A 24,458-nucleotide genomic window follows, 5' to 3' on the forward strand; every position below is an offset into this window, starting at 1 on the left:
CAACTGTATTTAAAATAGAGAGGTGTGGGCAAGAATAATTAGACAGAGAAAGAATGACGATGAAGCCAAAGATGAGACAATTGATGGTACAAGAGTCCAATTGGAAAGAAGGTATGTGTTTTAGATTTTTTAAAATGAAGAAATTATATTTCAGAATAACAAACACCTTCATTTCAGATAGAAGGTTAAGGGGAAAATGGTATTACAATGCAGATAATTTTCTAGCTTGAAAAGAGTTTATCTTATTAAACCTGTTTATCTGTAAATAAGGATATCTGGTGTGTAAAATGTAGTCTGTGAAGTTCGGGCTTTGAGAATCAAGGAGAGTTGTGAGTGAAGGATATTGAAGAACTGCTGTATAAAATTGGAAATTTTTGCGAATTTAGAGCTCGTTGTCATGTGGTTTTGTCTCATTAAATTCACATGTAAGATTGGGCAAAGCAGTAGGTTGATTAAAACAATATACAAACTTAGAGAGGTGAAGAGGCAGACAACCAAGGAATAAAATGGTTAATATTTAGGCACTAGGAGGACAACGCAGCTGTCATGGTACTTCATGAGTTCACGCTTAACATTGAAATTATGTTCTCTTAAATGCCAGTTGTTTCTCCAGTGTATACACTAATAACTAATAAGTTATCATGAAAAATCAGAATAATAATATAATAGCACTGATTAACTAGTGAGTTATCATAGTTTGACTTAGACCATGGAGTTCATTTAGGAGTGAATACTGTAAATAATAAACAAAAAGAAATTACTCTTAGGAAGATATTGTTTAGAATAAATATAGAGGAAAATATGTTCTGAAAATTATAAATTCCTGGGTACATATTCAGAAATATTATCAAAAGACAATGCTTAGCTATAATATATTAATATCATTAGTAGTTTAATACTAGTGCTACTATAACGAAAATAACCACTTATTTAAGAATCTTTATTCACAAAATATTTCAAATTCATTTAAAATACAATTTAAAATAACTACCCGTGAATCGTATTTAGTATTTAGTTTCATGATCTTAAGGAATACATAATCTATTATTTCCAGAAAAGACATAGAAAATAAGTAAAAACATAATTTCTTTGGCAATCGTCTGAGAAACTGCAATAAAAAGAACTGCATTGTCAAATCAGGCTCATTCAGAGCTTGAGCTTTATTAAAAATCTGAGCCATAGAAACGGTCACAATGTACAAGCAAAGCAAAGAGAAGTCCAGGGACTGGCAATACAATTGTCTTGTGTTGTTGTTGTTTTGGGTTTTTTTGTTTGTTTGTTTGTTTGTTTGTTTGTTTTTTTAAGAAAGAGAGAAAGGAAGAAAGAGAAAGAATAAGAAAAAAAAAAGAAAGAAAAAATGAAGGAGAGGAAGAATGAGGAAGAGGGAAAGGGAGAGAGAACTGGGGTGTTGCTTTACTGCCTGGGCTAGAATGCAGTCTTAAAATGGCTATGCCTGTAATTGTGTTTAATAACAGAAACATGGAAAAAAAAATGAGGGAAGAAAATAACTAACAAGCAACCAACCAATATTTCATTTAAACCTGTAAATAGGTGTGATGTGGTACTGATAAAAGTGTATATTTTGTATATTTAAAGTGGAGAGTTCTATAAATGTTAGTTAAGTCTACTTGTTCCGGATCTGAGTTCAAGTCCTGGATATCGATGTTAACTTTCTGTCTCATTGATCTGCCTGATATTGATGTTGAAGTCTCCCACTATTATTGTGTGGGAGTCTAAGTCTCTTTATCAGTCTTATATATCTGGGTATCCCTGTATTGGTTGCGTATATATTTAGGATCTTTAGCTCTTCTTGTTACATTGATCCTTTTATCATTATGTAATATCCTTCTTTGCTTCTTTTGATCTTTGTTGCTTTAAAGTCTATTTTATCAGCAAAAATTGCGACTCCTGCTTTCTATTTATTTATTATTTTTGCTCTCCATTTGGTTGGTAAATTTTTCTCCATCCCTTTGTTTTGAGTCTTTGTGTTTCCTTGCATGTGAAATGGGTCTGGATGTAGCATATCAATGGGTCTTGGCTTTTTTTGCCTGTCTGTGACTTTGGATTGGGGGATTTAGTCGATTTAAATTTAGAATTAATAATAATATATGTGAGTTTGATATTGCCATTTAATGTTAGCCTACTGTTTTGCCCATTAGTTGATACAAGTTCTTAATTATGTTGATGTTCTTTATTTTTTGGTATTTTTTAAAAAGGCTGATACTGGTTGTTCCTTTCTATTTGTAGTGGTTTTTTCAGAAGCTCTTGTAAAGCAGGCCTGGTGGTGATGAAATACCTGAGTGCTTGCTTGTTCACAAAAGATTTTATTTTTCCTTCGCTTATGAAACTTAGTTTGGCTGGATGTAAGATCCTGGGTTGAAAGTTCTTTTCTTTAAGGATGTTGAATATTGGCCCCCACTCTCTTCTGGCTTGTAGGGTTTCTGCTGAGAGATCTGCTGTGAGTCTGATGGGCTTCCCTTTATGGGTAACCTGACCTTTCTCTCTGGCTGCCCTCAGTATTTTCTCCTTCATTTCAACCCTGGTGAATCTGACGATTATGTGCCTTGGGGTTGGTCTTTTTGAGGAATATCTTTGTGGTGTTCTCTGTATTACCTGGAGTTGAATATTGTCCTGCCTTGCTAGGTAGGGAAAGTTTTCCTGAATAATATCCTGAAGCGTATTTTCCAGCTTGGATTGATTCTCTTCATCACATTCAGGTATTCCTATCAAACGTAAAATAGGTCTTTTCACATAGTCCCATATTTTTGTTTGTTTTTTGTTTTTTGCTACATAAGACTATGTTTAGAACATAATAGCATATGAAATCTCTAAACGATGTTCACAGCTACATTGCTTAAAATAAAAATGGAGTTGTTTTAGTTGTAATATATCTCCATTATAAACTCTGATATTTACATAACATACAGGACCTTTACCAGGGAGCCATGCTCTTAAATTTCTGTGCTCTACATGTGCTTATACTAAACAATTAAAAAAGGTGCAATATGTGAAGAATATTTTATAGATAAGAGCTCTTTCACCAGAAAATACCAGTAACATCTTTGCAAGAGGTTTGTCATTATACTATTTATGAGTATATTTGACCAGGCTGTCTTCCTTGTTTCATGGGGATACCCCTCAACTGAATTGAGAGAATCATCTGCAAGCATACTGCTAACCATTTTCTTCCAGAAACGTACATTTATATTTGACAGTTGGTGATCCTTCAATATTCATTTAAATTTTGAGTTTCTCATGAAGGAAATTAAAAAAGATGAAAGACATCAGTAGTTTCCTTGTCCGTCTGAGTCAAACAATATCAAGTAGCTTCTAGCTGCTTTCTGCAAATTTGCAAATATAATGTCAATACAGTTACGCATTCAAAGTAAATAAAGTACTACATGATGTCAAGAGCTACAATACTGATAGTTGGGTCACTGTGACCTCTAAGACCCCTCTGAAAATATCTGAACTTAGAAAAGAATACTATGTTTCCTGTTTATTGCATATCTATGCTATATAATCTCACTCCCCCTCTAAAAAAACAAAACAAAACAAATTAGGAGCTAGATATGCGTAACTAGACATAGCAAGTAAAGGAAAATAATTGGCCAACATAAAATATTTCAACAGCAAACATGGTTCACTAATTTTTCAACCAGAGATGTTAAATACTATCCAAAGCATTCTGCGATGTCACAAAAGTCCAAAATACTCATTTCTAAGAAAGTACATTTGTACAAAATAAAAATAGGAAAGCAGAAAAAAGAAAGGTGCTCTTTTCTTAGAATCCTACAATAGAAATCAAATGACCTTACTGAACAGACATTTAAATAGATCACTGAGAGATAACATTTGAATTGGTTTTAATTTTATTTGAGAAATTTCTGCTAAAATCTATAAACTAGCCAATAAAGTGTCATGATTAACTGCATCAAATGCTGCCAAAAGGTCCAAAAAAATCATGAAAGACAACATCCCTTGTTGCAATCAAAAGGTCATTATTTTCTTTCAATACAGCAGTCTCAGCACTATGATGAGGATGAAATCCTGATTAAAATTGCTCAAATGAGTCAAATTGCATCATGTGTTAATGTAATTGATTACAACCTCCAACACTTTAAGCAGAGCCTAAATTAAAAAATGAATGATGGTGTTGCACTTTATCCACCAGTAATGAAGATTTCTTCAGCACTTCTGGCTCACTATAAATTCAGGGTCATTTGAAGAGCTGACTCAGAGCCAAAAAAAAAAAAAAAAGAAAAAAAAAGCTATCTTAATGTCCATCAATGACATTATGAGTACCAATATCCAGGTACAAATCAGAGGACTGAGTCTTACTGAGAATCCATCTCTCACTCTGAGAACCAAGGTTTACTAATCCTGAACAAGAAGTGTTGAAAAAGAATACCTACTCTGGTCTCTGAATAATTACTACCATAAACTGAATGATCATATTCCCATATTGTGCTCCTCACAAAGTTTTGCTACTGAACAACACAAAAAGGACATATTCTTTGATCTTGGTAGTTCTCCCTTGTTTGTTGCCTCACAGATTAAGAGAGACAAGAATTGTGTCATTGAGCTCCGGGGCATTAGTACTACAGTTGTACCCTAAGAGTATCTCAAGGTAGACTAGAGATAGGAAACAGCGACATATCGGAAAAAAAATGTTTTAAGGATTGCAGATTCTTTAGCAAACAACATTGGCTCATAATTTATGCATGTGCTCTATGAGGAAAATAGATTAAAATTTAAAATGTCGCTATGTGATAGTAATCGCAATAATAGATAACACTCATAGAGTGATTATTTTTTCCAGGACGTATTATAAGTAATGTATCTGTATCTATATTGAACAAAATTCATATTTGTATTAGCTTGGTAAAAAATCTCCTAATCTATAAAATAATCCCTATTTTGGAGATTAGGAAACTAAGACAAAGAGAAGAAATTCTACCAATTCCGTCTTATTTAAGTACAAAAGTTTGAAATTGAATTCAAATATTTTGGTTCAGTAGCCTGCACCACTGTCTCATAGCATCGCTTTGCCATCCTATCCTATGTTTTCTAATGCTTATGTGGTTAGTGACACTGGACAAAACACTTCAGTTCTCATGCTACATTCCACTGTTTTATACTGGCATTTCCTTTAGTATGATGCAAACAGCCATACATATATCCATAATTATATATACACATAAAATGTCATAAGAATCCTAAAGGATATATCCCTAAGTATTGTTTTATATGTACATATGTATTATGCACATAGGTATCAAATGATTTAACTCATAACTGGATAAACACAAAAAACTTTTATAAGAAAAAAATTATAGGACAGAGTATATACTGTCATTGGCTTAAGTTGCCTACCACTAATTATTTGGGTTAAAAGGTTTCTCAATAGCATTGAGTGGCAATGACAAAAACGTTTTTCTCTGAGGTAGTACTCTCGCCATAATAAACTATCTTCGCAGAGTGGCATTATTACAGTCAAAATAGTGTAGTCTATACATTTTTTCTTGCAGACACACATATTGATTTTTTAATCCTAAATATGACAAGAAAGAAACTATAACATTTCAAACTGAAATAACAACACAAGAATCATTTCACACAAAATCATATCTAGGTTTTATTAAGAATATCAGCTGTCTCATCAACTGATTTTTGAAATGGCAGAATGACCTAGCAAATCATATCTAATGACAAAGAATGTAAGTGTAATTAATTCCAACCTAGGGCAAAAGCTAATAACTGACAAATGAAGAGAAGGCATTAAAGTTATGTTAAAAGGTAAATTAATAACCTTGAATGAAATAATAACACTCTAATGACTAAATTTCACCGACAGCTTTCCAGATTCTGAAGTCAATCACTTGTCCTTTTAAATCATGTGTCCAACTATCCCAAGATAAAGAAATGCTAGCTTCCATTTTTTCCAAGCAATTTCAAATCCTTCCATCAGTAGTTATTTTACTTTTAACTTCTTTCCCAAATTGATTGCAGATTCTGCTCTTTTCAATTTTTGTTCATGTTTCATGGCTCTGATTTCTCACTTAGTCACATCATAGATCGTAAAACTGTGCTTCATTCAAAAGACCACTGAACTTAGCAAAGTATTTAATGGACATTGAATCAGAAGAACTGTGGTTGAATTTCCCTTTACCACTTACTTAATGAGTACTGTTAAAATTAACCTTTTGAATATCTGCTTTCTCCACTGTACAGGGAATTTTAAAATAACAAAATCTGCAGATATCTTTTTTTTAAAAAAGCAAGTGTGTTCATTTGGATGATCCTTTCAGTTGCACAAATATATAATATTATTTTCAGTGGTAACTGACATTTCAGCAATACCCAAGGACACAATTAGAAGAATGAAAAATTTCAGCATTAACCATTGATTCTGGGAGGTATAAAGTAATATATTACATTTAATTCAACTTTTTATTTTATAAAAATAAAGAAAACTCATTGTCAAAGAGATAGATGTATCCAAGGTCTCAAAAATAGAAATTTGAGGTAAAGCTTATTGAATCAGGTCTGTATTTTTTTTTTTCAAAAATAAATCCTTCAGGATTTACTAAGCAGATATGTTCAGAAAATGTGCTGACAGGAAGGAAAGAGATGAGATCTGTTTCAAATGGTCACAATACTATTTTAGAAAATCTTGCCGAATATCAAATACCAAATAAAGAGACAAAAGTCGTTTTCCAGTTTTGCTTTTGAATTTGTAAATACGGAGAAGGAGCCAATTCATTTTCCTCCATTTTCTTTGTTTGTAAAATGAATAGGATACAGTCATCTATAATGTCCTTCAGCTCAGTGAGTCAGCTTCAGATCCTTCCCCACTGCCTATAGTATGCAAGGCTTAAGAATTTGACCTTACTGTAAAGACTAAGTAGTTTATTCCTGTTTCAACCAGGAATTTAACTCTCTTGACCTTTGATCACCTGGTTTAAATATCCTGTTCTCCAAAATGGAGTTAAAAATGTGCCCATTTCACTGCGTTGCTCTGAGGACATACAAAGCACTCAGTCAATATAAGCTTTTATTATTTATTATAATGATTATTTTCATTAGCTCATTAACTCATAAACATCAACTCTTATAAAGTATCTTTAATCACTGTCCCCAAAAGAGTTATGTTACAATTATGTTGAATTATCTTGTTTATTTGCTTTATAAATTCTCTTCCCTCTCCTTTACTTGGTCTTGAGTATGTCCAGCCTCTTACAAGGTCCCACTAGAACAGAATCTTTCATTATGAAGCACTTTCTATCCTTCTCTAAGCTAAATTAACTAGCCATCTCCTGCAGTAGCATTCTGTATACATCTCCATAGTGGTACTTAAATTATATTACCATAAATTATCCCTGTGTCCCTCTTTCCTACAAGAATGACCCTTCAGTAATCAAAACCTGGGACTTATTTACCTTGAAAGTTTGGAGGCCCAAAGGAATTACTGGCAAAACAAAGGTTCTCTGTACACATTTGCTAACTTTATGAAGTATTAGCATATCAGAATGTAACATTAAAATGTATTACATTCTCCCAGGTCACTTTAGCAAAACCCATCTAATCAACCTATAGGGATATTAATGTCTTAATAATCTAGATAATTGCTTCAGTTTTTCAGATTATAATTTATGTAAATAAAACTGGATTGCTATATATTTACTTTGAACATACTTATTACTTTGAAGTTCTTGTTGCAGAAACCACAAACTGTGACACCTTTGCTCCCTCTGTTCCTTCTCCCAAGAATATCCTTCTTCCAATATCTACAGGGTTCACTCTCTCACCTCGTTTAGGTTTTTGTAGAAATATCACATATTCACAGATCAGTCCTCTGACTTCCATTCCTTTTGTATCCATTTTTCCATTTTAATGATCTTTCTCCCCTATACCCACATTGCATTTTAAGTGTTGTAGACCTTGTTTATTTTCTTTGTCTTGCCCCAGTAAAATCTTTCTGAAAGCAAGGGTTTTTATATATTTTGTTTGTAGCTATATTCCTTTTCCCAGAAGATGGTCTGTCACATGTAGGCACACAAAAATATTTGTTAAATACATGAATAAATGAATAAATACTAAGATAGAGCAGGGGAAGTGGAGGGAAATGATGTTTACAAAGTAAAAAAAAAATGAAATAGCTTAACGTAACAGCACCATATACTCATTAAGTAGAATGGTTAAAGAAAAACTTTAAGACTTGATTATTATGACATTATGACAGGTCTTCTTTTCATGTGCACTAATAATCACAATCACAAAATTAATCATTGCAACCAACATAAATCAAAGGTAATTATGTGTATTGAGAAGTATATCAAAATGAAGAGTGACTCCTATGTGAATTTGTATAACTTCTAAAATATATGTATTGAATGTGTGCAAATATCTCTTCATTATTATATATCCATCAATTGCTTTCTGAGTAACCTGCAAGCCCAAATGTTTTCAGCATATATTTCTCCTCTGTGTAGAAGTTTCTATGAAGATCATGAATATGTGTCTGCCAGGACTAGCAGAGTCCCATCAACACAAGTTGTAAATATATGAATGATAATAATGATAAGAATAATAATTCAAAAACAACAATAATAAGAGTAGCAATGGCAAGAAGGATATTTTTAGATGGTGTGCCAGTACAATTGGTAACAACATCTGATTGAGAAATTATGAGCCATTCTTTCTCTGAGAGATGGTTTTCAGAACACCCCATGCACAGAATTTCAGTATTACTCATCTACTGGATCTGAAATCAGCAGAAATCATGTCTAAATAAAGATACTTTGCAATTTCTAAATACAGTTCGAAGTTTCTGAACTTGTAACCCTCAGATTTATTTTTTTTAATCTTTGATTCAGATGGGGCTGGGTGTGACATTCAAACACATACGGCACATCATAAGTTGTTACTAAATAATCAGTTTTAAAACTTGAATATGAAAACTGAATTGGAAATTGGGTAAAAAGTTATCTAAGATACTTTTCAGTTATTCTATAAGTAATAAGGTGAATTCTGAATAGAAAAATATGTTCCGATATTAAGAAGTTTAAAGAAAAATATATATTAACCTAACCAGCAACAGTGACATTAAGTAGATATCATGACATTCAGCAAATTAATTTTAAATTTGAAAAAAAATTACATAACATAACATATTATAAATAAACACTGCTTTATGCTGGTTTGTATGCCATTGTTCTAATAAAATCTTTTGCCAAATAAATTTTGAAAATATTACATTATTTGACACACCATACTGAAAGAGGTGATGTAAAATTGTCTATAATAATTAAAACTAGACATCAATGTATTTTTAGATCCTAATATTGCAGAGAGTTTAATGGAGAAGGCAATGAGAATGTTAATAAAGTACTTATCAGTGCTGATTCAGAGAGGAGAAAGTTATCAAAAAAAAAAGAACAATTCAAATAAAAAGCAACAAGAATAACATGAGTAATGGGATTTCTGGATTTAGGATTTTTTGGGTTTTTTGTGGGTTTTATTGTAATATAATTCTTTGCTACCATCATAAGAGCAATTTAGTAGTTGGTCTTGTGTCTACTTTGTTAATGATGTTTGTACGTTTAATGTTACAGCCCTACAGTTGATATAGAAGGATTATTTCTTTTCCTTCTTCGGAATCTAAACTCTGATAAAATCTGTGACTTAAGGTATAAGAGCAGTGGGGTGTGTGTGTGTGTGTGTGTGTGTGTGTGTGTGTGTGCCTCTATATTTATTTTCTTATATTTATCAAATTAATTAACATATGCCTATTACTGAGACTTGAAAGTGTTTGTAAATAAAAGTACTATAATCACCCAAATTCACCCCACCAATACATTTATTGTGTGAATGAAATTACATGTCTTTTCTTCTATGCACACCAAACTGAAGGACTTCCTAAAGGACTCTGTTTTGGTCTTCACATTACTGAGTGTCAGCTATATGCAAGACAACAAACTCAGAGCTGAGTAAGGGACTCAGCCTACGGGGATGTTTAGCAAACATTTGTAAAGCTGTGACTGAAAGATTATCACAAGTATTTTCTATACACTCAAATATTTTTCAAAGTCATGATATTGAATGGATTCTTTAGGGACTGTCATTTTATTTCATCATACTAAGCATCACTCTAATATTGTTGACTATTATTTCCAATTCCTTGCATTTAGAAATAATGCTGCAAAGCTGGGCCCAGTATATCCACCTGGAGTCCCAGCTACTTGGGAGGCTAAGGCAGGAGGATTACTTGAGCCCAGAGTTCAAAGTTGCAGTGCACTATCATGGCACCTGAGAAGAGCCACTGCACTCCAGCCAGGGCATCAGAGTGACATCTCATCTCTCTCACACACAGACACACAAAATACATAAAAATTATAAAAAGAGAGACTACTGGAGTGAATATCCTTGTACATATATATGCAACATTTAAAAATTTTTCTTTAGCATACCTACCTAGGTGTTGCATTATTTTATCAAATAGTAGAATTCACTTAAATCTGCAGAGCTTACAAAGAGATTGTGTTGAAGTTAATGTTTGTGTACATTATTATTTAGTAAAAAGTTTAAAATGATGGCATAATATTTTGTTTCATTTTCCCCTTTTAATAGGTAACCTAAAGGACATTTCTTATTAAGAAAAAATGTTTGGGGTCACCTTGATCAAAAATACCTGTATGCTAGTTGAAATGTATTATGTATGAACTACAGCTTAAGAAAATATCATCAAATATTATTAACATATTTTGCTATCTAAAAATTCTGATATAGCATTACATTTTATTCCTAAAAAATGTTGATACTCAAATTCAGATCTTTAAAAACTATGTCAAGCTCAAGCAATTTAGAATTCACTATAATTTCATATACTATATAAAAAGACAATAGCTTAAAATAGTTTATTTTATTGGGATGGGCTCTGAAGATTGAAAATCAAAATTGATTTTCATTAATTCTTCATGTACACATAAATCATACTAATAGCCCCAAAAATACTTAATTAAATGTATATAATTCTCATGAAATTCTACCTAAAATAATTACTTAAAGTTGGAAGTGGCATTTAAACTTCAAAGTAACATAATTTATTTTATTGTAATTACAAATGTCTATGCTACTTTATAGGGCTACAGAACAGGATGATGTTTAACTTCATTTTTCTTCCTTCTCAGAAAAACTTCAGAACATAGAAGTTTAAAAGTATCTTGCTGTTTTCAATTATTGTAGCTCATAGTTCTTTTCACAATCCCCCACAACACCACTTTTCATTCTGGGAAATTTAATGTTTTTATTGACTGGGTTATTAATGCAAGAAACCTATCAGAACAATTATACTACTTAGTCGTTTCAGAGAATTTATATCTAATTCAGCTTTTGAAATGTTTTACTTGTACTTAATCATAGGGAGAAGTTAGTGCATGCATTCATATCTTATGACAAACATGTCAATGCAATTATAAAGTTTCTAGAACATAATCAAACCATAAGACTTATTGTCAACCCAATTTGAAATGCGTTTTTATAAGAATACAAATGTAAATTATATCAGATTTCTTTAACAATTTAGCAAGAAGAAAAATGACAAATTTTAAACATTTTTACACAGGAAAAAAATGCTCCTACTTTTTGTGAAAATTCAGTGTTTCAGAAAACAGTATTTTATGAGTGCATGAATTTATATGTTTTCTGAGGGAAAATAAAACATGGAGCACTTAGAAAATACTCCTGTATTATAATCAGGTTGTAAAAGCATCATAACAGCCATAATGTAAAATTGTTTTTAAATTTCCTACTTAGCATTATAAATGCTGCACCAAGAACAAAACTTGAAAGTATAAAAGAAACTTTTATGGAGTATGAACTATGACACACAACTCCTTTGTACACTTTGTAACATTGCGCTTATTTTCCCAACAGGCTGTGGGTTTCTCAGAGAGGATAAGTAACTTGTTCAAGGTCACCTTAGTAGCTTATGGCAGGCAAGAACGTGCATCAAGCTTGCTTTTACACTAAAGCCCCATGTTGTGTCCACAGTATCACATTGTCTCCATATAAGTGAAAAGAAAATGATACAGAAAATTGATTCATAAATGAATGAAATGGGTTATATCACCTAGAAATAGAATTTGCTTTGTCACAAAATCTTTTCATCTCTCTAGGATTACTTCAAATATTTCACTTACATTTTAAAACTTAATTTGACGTTACTTATTTGTTGTTTAGTCTTAATTTTTCAAACCACGTATTTGTCTGTAGCTATTTTCTTCTTTTTTCTTCTACTTAGCCTCTAGATCTCATGTAGTTACACATTTGCTGTAGACATCGTCCCTAAGAATAGTTTACTTCACTAGGAATTAGTTATCTACTTATTGAAGTCTAATATAGTTGACACACTCATTGTTTTTTCCTTGATCTAGAATTACAATTTACTATATATGTTAAATTTCCATTTAAATATATTAAACTATTCGAATTGACTTTCTATCTTTCTTGATATGTTTGTGCTCCACTGCAAGCGAACCAAGTAAAACCATAAAAACAATTGGCATATATGGATAAGATTATATTTCAGTTTTGAAAATGAATTTTCCATAACAAAATTATTTTTGATTTAATACTGTATTATATAACTGATGAAACATAAAATGGTTATTCAGTTATGCATGTGTGCACTAACTTTGCATCACAAACTATTTTTTGATATATTTCCAAATATATTCCAAATTAAGTACTAAAATATATTGTTAACTCCATATACCTGGGAAAATAGAACTGTTATAAAAATTATATTACAATGTTGCCATGCGAACAAGTATCCACTGTATAAATGCATGTAGTGTTATGTGTTTAGACTTGTAAATATGCATACGTACATCTAAATGTGTGTGTGTGTGTGTGTGTGTGTGTGTGTGTGTGTGTGTGTAGAAGAAAGAGGGAAAAAAAATGACATTTGCATAATACAATGAATAGTGCAAGATTGCCACCTTCTGGATTTAATACATAAGTGATTTTTTTACTTTTGGAAATAATGTCCCTCTCTTCCAAAAATATTTATTATTAGTGATGTCCCTTGGTAGTTTGCACTATACTATACCACTCATATTTAAGTAGTGTTTTTAACACTGGGATTCTTTTACAGTTGCTCAAAATTCATTTTATGTACACAAAGATTTTCTAGATATATAATAGACCTCAAAATTTCCTCCAGATATAGTCATTTGTGTATCAGCGACACAAATAAAGCCAATCTCCCCTTCCTGCCGCCAAAAATAAAACACACTGCATTGGGAACATAGATTTGGTAGGAAGTAAATTATATTTATAACTGCAAAAATTAATAAATCAGCAATAAATACATTTCCAGTTTTTTGTGCAAAATAATGGCAAAACACATTTTTCAACAGATTTTACTAGTTTGATATTCTGAAATTGTATATTTATTGGTTTCTTATCAAAAGTAGCTAAATTAATTTTTTTAAGCTCAAAATTAAATATATGAATATTATATAAGTATATGTACATTATCAGGATGATCAGACATTATGTGAAGTGAGCAAGCCTGTCTTGGATTTACAATTGTGAAATATAGACCTCTCTTCTCCTTTGGTACCAGATTTCCCTGACCCATAAGAAAGCTGAATCATGATGTCACTCATCACCCAAGATTTCATATTCCATAATCAGAACTTGCTGTGAATCTAAAATCCAATCAAACATTTTCAGCAGTGCACTAACTCACTTAGAATACTGATAAATTATAATTGTTAATTTTGCTTATACAGTAAAAATCATTGACCTCTCTTCTATTAAAGAAATATCAAGGCTTTGGGAAGGGACATGACTAAGCATAGTGTTTGGGCAATTTGCTTTATTTCCTTTTCTTTTGCCTATCTTTTCTTCCTGCTTTCTCCTGTGTTTTGGGGAATATGAGGTGCATATACATTTTACTGAAATTAAAAGATTGTAAACTATCTGAATCTTTCTATTTTGCACATGAATAAGACTAGCCTTGCATACAAACATATCAAAAATTACATACAAATCTTAAATATGTCAGAAAAGATATACCATTTTTGGTTGTAGACAGTATTTTATAACATAATCTAAATGTTCATAGCCACTCTAATACTAATGCTAATTTTATGTAACCTGTGTTGTAAAGGTCTTTTAAAGAACTTATAATTCACTCTTCTTTGGGGAATTGGGATTTTAAGAATCATGATACCTCTCCATTATCCGTGTAAAGTTGCAATAAGACATTATTTTAAACATGAGATAATATCCTTGTCCAGATTTCTTGCCCTTCAAACATTATTTATTCACTCTTGAATCCCCAGATGACAACTTCTCAGGTAGATTCAACTAATGGAAATATGGAGTGTATTAAAACAAAATGAGAGTGAATAATGAAACAATTCATTATAATAGAAGAGGATTTTTAAATACTTATGACTTACTGATCTTTATGTAATTTAAATAATCAGAATATTGAGGAACACACTTTTCTCACCTTCTTAATATAGTCACAGGGATGTATTTTGAGGCTCCTGCAATAACTTTTGTCATATAGCTCCCCATGACTTTAAGCATCTGTCCCAAATATAAAATGTACGTAATTTCTACATCAGGGATTTGAACTTTTGTAAAGAATAGTGCTTTGCTTTTTATATGTAAGAGCTTAGAAATTCTTCAGTTTAATAACAAGTAACTTCAAAAGTGTGTAGTAATCTCCATTTCTGTATAATCATCATGAAAAATATTGGGGATTAAATATACTATTAAAAGGACAACAAATATTTTTGTATTTCTTGCAGTGTTACTCTCTGCAGATTTCAATAAAGATTTATTTCAATTGGAATTTCTTTCACAGCTCTATACACTACAAAATAAATATAATATACAAGTAATTGTCTTAAAGAAGATCTTTATATTTTGAGTTAAATGAGGTAAAACAGAGTACAATATAACACAAAAGTAGCTAACTTATAGTATTGACAGTGTACTGGGGGTTCCAAAGACTAAGACTAAGAATTGTGTATATTGTAAGAAATATTCTCACTGAGGAAACTCTCTTAGTGAATCTACTAAGGTCCTATGTGTCTGAAGGACTTGGAACTTTGTTAGTAAAATCTTCTTAATGAAAGAGAAAGTTGAGAGTAAACTTAGTGCAAGGATCAAAGGCAAGTATGAAAGGAAAGAGTCACTTGTAATTGCAGCCTGATTCAAGTTGTATATGACCCTTATACTACACCTTTCAGATTCCTGCAAAGATTCCAAGGACATGCCACTAGCCTGGAAGAATTTCTAAATTAATAAAGGTCTATCATCACTGAAGTCTCTATAAACAGCTGAGACCCTAAGACTTGGCAGCTGGATAAATTTGCTTCAAAATTGTGGAAGAAATGTATTTGTCCCAGTTAAGCTTAATGACTTTTTATTAGTTGAAATACATAAAAGCCTGTTTCTTGCTTGTTTGTATTTTTAATGTACAGAATATTCAGGTTTGTTACATAGGTATATATGTGCCATGGTGGCTTGCTGTACCTATCAACCCATCATCTAGGTTTTAAGTCCTGAGTGTATTAGGTACTTGTCCTAATGCTCTCCCTCCCCTTGGTCTCCCACCCCCCAACAGGCCCCTATGTGTGATGTTCCTCTCCTTGTGTCCTTGTGTTCCCATTGTTCACCTCCCAATTACAAGGGAGAACATGTATCATTTGGTTTTCTGTTCCTGTTAGTTTGCTGAGGATGATGGCTTCCAGCCTTATCCATGTCCCTGCAGAGGACATGATCTCATTCTTTTTATGGCTGCATAGTATTCCAAGGGTTATATGTACCATATTTTCTATATCCAGTCTATCGTTGATGGGCATTTGGGTTGGTTCCATGTCTTTGCTATTGTAAATAGTGCTGCATGTGTATGCACGTGTCTTTATACTAGAATGATTTATATTTCTTTGAGTATATACCAATAATGGCATTGCTGGGCCCAGTGGTATTTCTGGTTCTAGAACCTTGAGGAGTCGTCACACTGTCTTCCACAAAGACTGAACTAATTTACACTCCCACCAACATTGTAAAAGTGTTCCTATTTCTTCACATCCTCATCAGCATCTGTTGTTCCCTGACTGTTCTATGATTGCCATTCTAACTGACGAGATGGTATCTCATTGTGGTTTTGATTTGCATTTCTCCAATGATCAGTGATGTTGAGCTTTATTCTTGTTTATTGGCTGCATAAATGTCTTCTTTTGAGAAGTCTCTGCTCATATCCTTTGCCCACTTTTTGATGGGATTTTTTTTTCTCCTAAATTCATTAAACTTCCTTGTAGATTCTGGATATTAGCCCTTTGTCAGATGGGTAGATTGCAAAAATTTTCTCCCATTCTGTAGGTTGCCAGTTCACTCTGATGCTAGGTTCTTTTGCTGTGCAGAAGCTCTTTAGTTTAATCAGATCCCATTTGTCAATTTTGGCTTTTGTTGCAATTGTTTTTGATGTTGTTGTCATGAAGTCTTTGCCTAAGCATATGTCCTGAGTGGTATTGCTTAGATTTTATTCGAAGGTTTTTATGATTTGAGGTTTTATATTTAAGTCTTTAATTCATCTTGAGTTAATTTTTGTTTAAGGTGTAAAAATGGGATCCAGTTTTACTTTTCTGCATAAAGCAGTTTTCCTGACACCGTTTACTAAATAAGGAATCCTTTCCCCAAATTGCTTGTTTTTGTCAGATTTGTTAAAGATCAGATGGTCGTAGATGTGTGGTGTCATTTCTGAGATTTGTGTTGGCTTATTTGTCTGTTTTGGTACCAGTACCATTGTTAATTGTCTGTTTTGGTACCACTTCCACTGGTTTGTATGTCTGTTTTGGTACCGGTGCCGTGCTATTTTGGTTACTGTAACCTGGTAGTATAGTTTGAAGACAGGTACTTTGATGCATCTAATTTTGTTCTATTTGCTGAGGATTGTCTTGACTGTACAGGCTCTTTTTTTGGTTCCCCATAAATTTTAAAGTCGTTTTTTCTAATTCTGTTAAGAATGTCAGTGATAGTTTGATGGGAATAGCATTGAATCTATAAATTTCTTTGGGTGGTATGACCATTTTCACAATATTGATTCTTCCTATCCATGAGCATGGAATATTTTTCTATTTATTTGTGTACTATCTTATTTCCTTTAGCAGTGGTTTGTAGTTCTCTTCAAAGATGTCCTTTATGTCCCTTGCTAGCTGTATTCTTATTTTATTTTCTTTGTGGCAGTTGTGAATGGGAGTTCAGTCATGATTCGGCTCTCTGTCTAATATTGGTATATAGGAATGCTTGTGATTTTTGCACATTGATTTTGTATCCCAAGACTTTGCTGAAGTTGCTTATCGGCTTAGGGAGTTTTTGGGCTGAGACAATGGAGCTTACTAAACATAGACTTATGTCATCTGCAGACAGAAACAATTTGACTTCCTCTCTTCCTGTTTGAATACCCTTTATTTCTTTCTCTTGCCTAATTGCCCTGGTCAGAACTTCCAATACTATGTTGAGTAGCAGTGATGAGAGAGGGCATCCTTATCTTGTGCTGGTTTTCAAAAGGAATGCTTCCAGCTCTTGCCCATTCAGTTTGTTATTGTCTATAGGCTTGTCATAAATAGCTCTTATTATTTTGGGATATGTTCCATGAATACCTAGTTTATTGAGAGGTTTTAGAATGAAGGAATGTTGAATTTTTTCGAAGGCCTTTTCTGCATCTATTGAGATAATCTTGGTTTTTGTCATTGGTTCTGTTTATGTGATGGATTACGTTTATTTATTTGTGTAAGTTGAACCAGTCCTGCGTCCCAGGGATGAAGTCAACTTGATCATGGCAGATAAGCTTATTGATCGATTCAATTTGCCAGTGTTTTATTAAGGATTTTTGCATCATTGTTCATCAGGGATATTGGCCTGAAATTTTCTTTTTTTTTTTTTGTCCCTGCATGACAGCCTGTTTGATTTTGGAATGATGGAGAAAATTTATATAGCAAGCAGAACTCAATGGTTTTATCAAATAACATCTGTGGACAACAGAAAGGAGGGAATGACAGACACTGGGATACAGTCCATGTGACTGATCACATGTGAGCCATCACCTGGAGAATTTAAATTGACTCCAGCGCCCAAAATGTGGTGGGTAGTGTTAAGCCAAATAAATGTAGTTTTAGGTATTTTTATTGTGAGTACCGAAAGACCCAGAAAAACATCTGGAAAAATAAAATAATAAGCAAAGGTTATGTTGTCTTATAAATGTACTCAGTTCTCCAAAATGTACTTCAAAAAATTTGAAGTTACTAAAATAACACTAGGACAAGACAGCTGATTAAAGATCTTTCTGGGCTGGGCTGATTATCTTTGTAAAAAAGAAGAAAATTGCCCCAAAAAGGAGTAAGATCAGAGGTATTAGGTTGGTGCAAAATAACTTTGGTTTTTGCCATTACTTTTGCACCACCTAATATAAATACGGTTGAAATCATTACCTTCAACAGGTTTTCATAAATCTGTACCTGGTCTCCTAAGAAAGCAAGTTCAGATCCCTGATTTCAAATTCCCAGAAAACTCAGTAATTACACACTCACCACTTGATCAATTAACAGATACGGTTGGAGTATTCCAGGAAAAAAAAAAGTCAAAAGTTGGGATTTTCCTAAAACATCCCTCACATTTTTTTGCCATATGAAAGTGAGATAAACCAAATTTCTGTCTAGACTTTTAATGTCAAGAGTAAAAAAAGAAAAAGATGAGTGACTCATTTTGGGCAGTTTTGGATGGTTTATATCCTTAGCCTTCTAACTTCATAACAAAGTCCCTGCTTTAAAAGTTGGGCTGAGTGGTCAACACACTTTTTAAATTTTTTGAACCTCATTTGTCCTTGCAAGTATATGAGTAGTAAAGTTCTCAATTGGTGATACTTGCATGCTCCTATTACCATACCAACAACAAAGGCATAAATTGAAGAATCAGCCCCAAAACAATAACACAGTGTAGTCAGAGGAATAGTGTCTGCTACTGCAAAGAAAAGCTCCAACCCTTCTGTCTGGACTCTTTATGGGTTCTTGTTTCATGCTGGAACTTCTCAAGGAAAGAAACCTGAGTATAAGTTCTCCTTGGCCCAAGGTCACCTAACTGTTTTAGCAGCATTTTTGCACTAAGAAAATAATAGTATTATATTTAAGCTGGGAAGAGGAGGATGTACTCTGGAGAGAATTTGGAGGTACCTATACAAAGCTTATCTGTTAAGAATAATTATATTTCTTATATTATGAAATGAATTTTTATTAAGCTAAGATATTAGGAAAGATGTTAAACGTTGACTCAATTTTTATTTCAATGCTATTAATAATGAGCTTCTTTTATAAGCATAACTTTATACCTGGTTCTCTGATTTAAGAAGTATATGTGTTTCTTGTTCAAAAATTTTTTTAATGATGATCTTTTCAAGTCTTTCACAGTCACAATATAATAGAAACTTTTGCATGTAAATGATAAAATATTTAACTCCAAATTGTTTTTGAGGAGAGCAGAAGCTAATGAAGGACTACATCAAGGGACAATCTCCAAGTGACTTTAGTAATTTGACTTTCATGATTGAAACATAGAGATTTTGATGACCAAAAACCTCCCATATGAGAGCGTACTTTAGCGACCATGAATTCATTCAGCTAAAAGGAGAGAAAGGAGTCATGCTTATGCATACTAAACTTTAAACTTTACTCTAAAATGTGTGTTATCAGTGTCTTGGATGTGAGATATCCAAAGAAATATCTCTCTTTGGAGAAAGAGTAGGATGCTATCCATAAATAGCTTATCCTCTACTCTAGAGGACACATTTATTTTTCAACCTTTCCTTCAATTTCTTATTGTGTTGGTAAAACCTGTTATCAATTAGGAACATTAATTTCCACTTTGAGGAAGAGATGAGCAGAGGATCAAAGAATTTCTGCAAGCACTGTGGTAAGGCTACTTCCCTGCTCTTTGCCATGTCTTCTGTTGATCACTCTGGGACCAATGAAATAAGCAGTACATCACATTGATCAAGGGGTTTTCTAAATGCCCCTTAACATTGCCTCCAGAAAATAGAACCCTTATCTGATTTAAGTAATGTATTAGTGCAGAAATTGAACAAATATATTAACTCATAAATTAAGATGGTACAAATGCCATTTCTATATATTAACTTTAACAGCATAAATTCACCAATGGTAATGAATATTCATAAAATATTTCCTGTATACGACTCCCATAATACATCTGTTTTCAGTTTGAGACATTAAAGATAACTAAAAAGTGATTCTGAATATAGAATCCTTCTGTACACGTTACACTCCACCACTCCTGAGTCCTTTACATCTCTTCATCAAAACTAATTTGACAGCAATTTATTTTTAATGATTTGCCTTAAGGTAGTACCTCCAAAGTATTTCACTTAGTGCATATAGAACAAAATAAATCTATTTTCCCCACACTTATGCATCATTCTTTTGCATATTACTTAACTGCATAATCAAATACATGTGAAACTACCACAAAGAGTCATGAGAATACAACATATTCTTGGTAAGCATACAAACTAAAAAAAAGCCCAATTATCATGTCTATTAAAAAGAATATAAAACATTGGTTAATCTATCACGTGATTTGGTTAGTCTATCAAAATATACATGAAAGTAAATTTTGAAAGCTTTGACTGTAATGCCTTGTCAGCAATTAAGTAATGTAAGAAAAGGAAATTTCTAAACATATTCCTAAGTAAACATTTTATTTCTACAGGGGAATTAAAGCCTCCTGAATAAATATCTTTCTTCCTTTCAAATAAATTTATTTTCAAAAATAATTTATACATTATCATGTCTTTATTCAACTCAGTCCTAGCTATAAAGACACACTCATATGGCTAAGGAGAGCCTGGATTTTATCCCCAGCTGTAGCCACTTGAGTCATTCTCTACCGTAATTAGACTCATATCTTCATTTAGCATCTGCAAAGTCGGTTAGTCTAACTTCAGTCCCTCTTGTGTGTCTGCTTTTCTGACGTTACAGCTGGTCAAGACACATAAGGGCATTTTAGCACCAATATAAGTTCCACAATATTTAGGGAAAAAATCAATTACCTAGAGACAAATGCAAACAGCTACGGCTTTTAATCATCTAGACACAAATTCCTATAGCAAATAATATTTCTGATGCAAAATTGAAACACTCAAAAACAATGTTTAAGGCAGCTAGTTATAAGATATTGTCAGAGGCTCACATAGCTGTCACCTTCATAGATATTTAAATATGCACATGTACAAAACTTATTCCAACTTATTTGATTCCAAGTTGAACTCGATATTTTGTACTTTTTAAGAGCTCCACAAGTGATTATTAGGCCTGCATTTGCTACTGAGAAATGCTTGCCTACGCTTGTCAGCCACTGACTACAGGAGAAACTTAATGGTTTCAGAAAAAGGAGTAGAGTAGCAAATGTAGACAAAAACAATACAAGCATTTTTGATGCATAACCACTAATAGTGCCTCTTTGTGGCACTACTTAGAATGAAATATACATGAACAAAAATTTCGGTTGATGGAACTCTTCTATCAAGTGATTAATTGGGGTACTATCTTCTCATTTCCTGGGAAAGCCAAAGGTTCTCCTTCAGGCTATGATACCTGAAATATGTTTATTCTTGAGTAATTGTCTGGGCCTTTCTTTCCTTTTTAAAATCAATTAATGAATATATGTATGTATATATTTACTGCTGTGCTTCTGGTACTTTAATGTTTAATTAAATGAAGATTTTCAATGGTAGAAGAAAGACTCCAACACTTTTTCTCTTGTATTCCAGAAATGGGACCCACATGTTCTTCCACTTCTTGAAATTAGAAAATATCCTCAAAAAGAATGTCAAACTAAAATTGTTTTTGTTTAGCATTTGTTTTGTCTTTCTTTAGCCTCTATTCTCCAATATGTGTTTTTTTCTCAAACCTCAGTTTTTTACTTTTTCTAACCATGAAAACCTTTGCCCTCTTTTGCAGTAAAAGAGTCACCTCTCTTTCCATGCAGTAAAATAACTTAACTGAAATTCTTGTTATATTCTACTGTCTTCCCTATTTTTCTTTTTATGTCTGTCAGATGTAAGATAGAGTAAAACATTAGCATTATTACCTCTGTAACATATTAAGGATGAATATTGGATGCTGGATTTAAGCATTTTGAATTTTTTTTTTAAATTCACTTTCCTAAGAGACAAAAAGGTTCTTTAGGTTTATCACATTCTTCCTTGTATTGCTGGTGTTTCCTTTTAAAATACCCAAATTCTATCTGTTATTAACAAAACAGACTGTGAGTCTTCTTACGTCTCATGGCTCTTTTCCCTTAGTTCTGAGCAAAATCATTCCTGCAGTCATGGAATTTTCGGCATAGACTGTTTACACTCTCTTCTTAGCCACTGTTTACCACACTTTCATTGATTCTTTTTCCTCCCCTCCAGTTCAGGAATATAACCCCTGTGCTGTAAAAATACCTTCTCTTTATTCACTGTAGTCAAAAATAGCACGTATTTGAACCTGCACTTAGCAGCTCTGAAATACGTAACCATGGTCAACGGTTATCTAATCAACAATTCAAATCAAAATTGAGTCTGAGAGAAATTTCCAGAAGGCCATAGGATTTCACTGAAGTTCATCTCATAATGGTTCCTTGTGTAACCCTGGGTGTTACACTAAAATAGAATAAAAAGGGAGAAGATTAGTGATACCCGATGTGATACTGTAAAGCACCTGGAATTAAGAATCCAGTGGCCTAAATAAATCAAATAGGCAAGCTGTGCTTTATTGAGTGAGCTCATGGTTGCCCATAGAAACTTATGGTTCTTACAATTTGAAGTCTAAAACAAAACTCTTGAGAGCCCCCAAATGAAGTTCTATACACTCTTAGAACAGAGACTGTCTGCATTAACTGTTGCCAACCAGACCTGTGTCAACATGTTGCAGTTGTGTGAATGTTGCATTCTAAATACAAGGGATTGGGGCTTATTTATTTGTGCATTCATGTTCGCATTTATTTATGTACTTCTACAAATATTGACTAAAATAAGACTGTGTCTGAATCATTCTGCTAATCATAAGTATCTGCTATAGTGAAAAATGTTGATAATACAAATTCTTTTCTCCAAGGACTAACAGTTTAGCAGAGATGATACTTAAGAGGATCACACTAATGATTTTCTAAAAGTTTGATAAGCACAGAAAGGAAAAACAGAATGCAGATTTGGAACTAACCTAATGAGAATTCCCAGTTTGTAAACTTTTGCATGTACTGAAAATACACCAGACTGCAACAGTAAGATTTTAAGAATGTTTGAGTAGCTCTCCATTGTATAAAATAGAAGGTGTCAAGTTTATATGGTAGGGTATAGGTGGCAAGGTAAATTATGCATGATTCATTGAATTTTCATGGCAGTCAGAATACATTTGGGAAAATTTGAAATGAATGCTTTGGAGAGCAATGTTTAACACAAATCTAAGTCATTACATAAACACTTGGGAGATCTGAATTAAAATATTTGAATAGCAAATTGATTGAAAAAATGTTGAACATTTAGCAAACCTTAGTGATTTATAGTGTATTTGAACTAGGATATAGCTTAATCAAAACACTGGATTTTACATTTAAATCTGTTACACATAACAAAATGCATTAAAAAATAAAAGGAATTTATCCAGTTCTATCTAGAACAGTTGCTTTTCTGAAACTCCAGTTTGGCACCTTTATATAACATTAATATGCCAAATATCATTTTAATTTAATGAATTAAAAATGAATATTCAAAATAGATATGCTAAAACAAAGAATACCCTTCAGCTCAAACTAACACTCTGTCCAGATGTCGGGTTCTGTATAAACTTTTATAGCCAGACTTAGAATTTGACACTAATTTCCTTCAATGCCAAATTGCATTGGCCTTAAGAAGTTTCAATGACTGAAAAATCACACATTGCATTATTCTCTTCTTTTACACATAAATCATTCCTTCTAGGGACAAAGTTTATTTATTATTGATTTAGTGTGTGTCTGTATTAAATATTTTTTTTTCTCAGCTCTTCACATGCAATGAAATTTCCTACTCAAACATCACTTGCAATGCGATTTCCTGCTCAAACCAACTAATTTTATAGGTGAACGAACTCTTCTAGTTGGGCTAAATAATACAACCTAATAGCAGCAGATTTAGTCCTAGAACCCAGAGTGTCCTACCCTAGGAAAGTACTTTTTTCTCTGAGCAAAAGTTTGCAAATTGATAGCTACAGAAAATTTTAACCCTTATTATGTATGCATATTTGTGCTAAAATTAAATCCAATGTAAATGAATGTGAATATGTTTAGTATTTCAGATGTTCCAAGGTTTCTATTAATTCTGATATTTGTATGTC

The sequence above is a fragment of the Cebus imitator genome, unplaced genomic scaffold (genome assembly GCF_001604975.1).
Source record: "Cebus imitator isolate Cc_AM_T3 unplaced genomic scaffold, Cebus_imitator-1.0 Scaffold29, whole genome shotgun sequence".
Taxonomy (NCBI): Eukaryota; Metazoa; Chordata; class Mammalia; order Primates; family Cebidae; genus Cebus; species Cebus imitator.